The following is a 1,994-nucleotide window of genomic DNA, read 5'->3' as shown; positions in this document are numbered from 1 at the left end:
GGCCTAGGCCTGAGAGAGAATCTAGATCTGTGCCCTGGAGGGAAAGGCTGCCATGCAGGGGGTACTGGGCTCTTGAGCAGAGTTGTTGAGGCCAGGGCCCCCAATCCTGATCTCACACGGGCACTTAACCTCATGCTCAGCCAGCCCACAATAGTCCCAACAAGTGTCTTAGACACACCCAGAGAGATACATACTCAGCCTGTAGCAGGGGTCTGGGATCAGTTTGGAGTAGACATCAAGAGTCAATCTACACCAGCAGAGTCTCCAAGATAATAAATTCCTTGGAGAATTTATTACTTGCCCTCAACAAATCACTCAGAGCCATTTTGGGACAGCATGGCCTACATCTTTGCTTTGAGAACTGGCAGGGCCGGTTCTGCTGACAGTGTAAGCACTAGTCAAGGTTGGCTTGATTGCCCATTTCTTTCTTTTTCTTTTGCAGTTTTTAGCTGGGACTGGGTTTGAAACCTGCCACCTCGAGCATATGGGGCTGGTGCCCTATCTCTTTGAGCCACAAGGGCCACCCTGGATTGCCCATTTCTAAGACAGATGTCAGTCTGAAGTCTCAGGCTCTCTAGTTTGGAAAGCCAGCCAGCAGTGGATGGGGCCCCCCACCAAGTAGGCTTGGTAGCCTAGGGCAGGTGAAAATAAGGGTCCCTTAGGAGTTCACATTCTGTTTCCCCAATTGCAGGAGGAATGTGAGTTGGGGGAAATCCTGGGAGTTGAGTGTCCTTGGGGGTCACAAACCCAGGCCACACTTTCAGGAGTCTCCAGCCTGGTGGGTTTGTTCCACGCTCCCACTTGGGTGAGCTGAGCTTGCTGCACTATGGCTCTGATAGGGGCCTGTTTGGGGTAAAGCCCACATCACAGGTTTCTGAGTTTTCTGAGCAGAATCTGTATCAGGTTGTGGGTGGCCTGTCTGGCCTAGAGTTGGGGGAGGGGAGGGGGTGCTAGGTTATCTGACCATTGTGCCCTAAGGAGATGATTTCAGGCAAGGGCTGAGGTCCTGAGGCCACCAGGTCTGGAGGAGGAGACTCGGAGCCTGCCAGGGGCTGCCACACAGCAACTGTGGGGCCAGTACGGGGCCCAGTAGGGAGCCCCAGGACAGATTTCAGCTCTGTTTGGAAGAACTTCTACTTGTGCAGAGCTGCACCCCAACTTAGGGGCTGTCTGAGGAAGTAACGAGCTCTTCATCCCTGCAGGTGTGCAAACAGTTTGGGAAAGCTAGGCCTCCTCGCCTGCAGATGCCTCTAGTGTTCTATCTACCACACACTCCCGCCCGGACTGGGGTGGCCTGGGGAGGATGTCCTGGCATGCAGGTGCTGTGCTCCCCACCCTATCTAGCTGCTAGATACATAACTCTGTGTGGCCAATGACTGGGTGGTCAGTGAGATAACCTGGCTCCTGGCCACCTCATCTGCTGCCTTGTCATGTCTGGTGCTTTCCAACTCATGGAAGCTGCTTTTGCTCCCACGTGAAATGCTCCTTCCCACTCTGCCCCAAGGCTTAGAGCTCCAGGTGAGGTAGTCCTAGGGTTTGGTGCCAGGTTCTGTGAGGGCTGTAGTGGAGTACCCAGGTCCTGAGGCATGGGGAGGGCATCCTGGCAGCAGGAATGGGCTGAGCAGAGCTCTGAAGGCTGGAAGGTGAGGAGCAGGTCAGGGCAATGGCCAAGCTGCAGATGGTTGTGGGGCGGGGGTGGAGGGGAAGGGGTGAGGCTGGGAGTAGAAGGGCTTTGAGAGTCCTATGGAGGAACTGTGACAGCCCTGTGGGGACCACAGAGAACCTCTGGGCAGGAGGGCAACTCTGAAGGGAGTGAGGGTTGGGCAGGGTAGGGCTTGGTGTAGGCAAGGCCAGGCTGAGATGGTGCAGGTAACTGCAGAAACAGATAGTCTGAGCAGGTGCTAGGAGGATGGGAAGCCAGGGCAGGGCTGACATGAGGCCTGGAGCCAGGTGTGGGGAGTGGGGGATGGGGAACTGTTACCTTGGCCTCTGTC

The sequence above is a fragment of the Otolemur garnettii genome, unplaced genomic scaffold (assembly GCF_000181295.1).
Source record: "Otolemur garnettii isolate 467f Iridium unplaced genomic scaffold, OtoGar3 scaffold00082, whole genome shotgun sequence".
In the NCBI taxonomy this organism is placed as follows: Eukaryota; Metazoa; Chordata; class Mammalia; order Primates; family Galagidae; genus Otolemur; species Otolemur garnettii.
Note: the sequence above shows the minus strand (reverse complement) of the source record.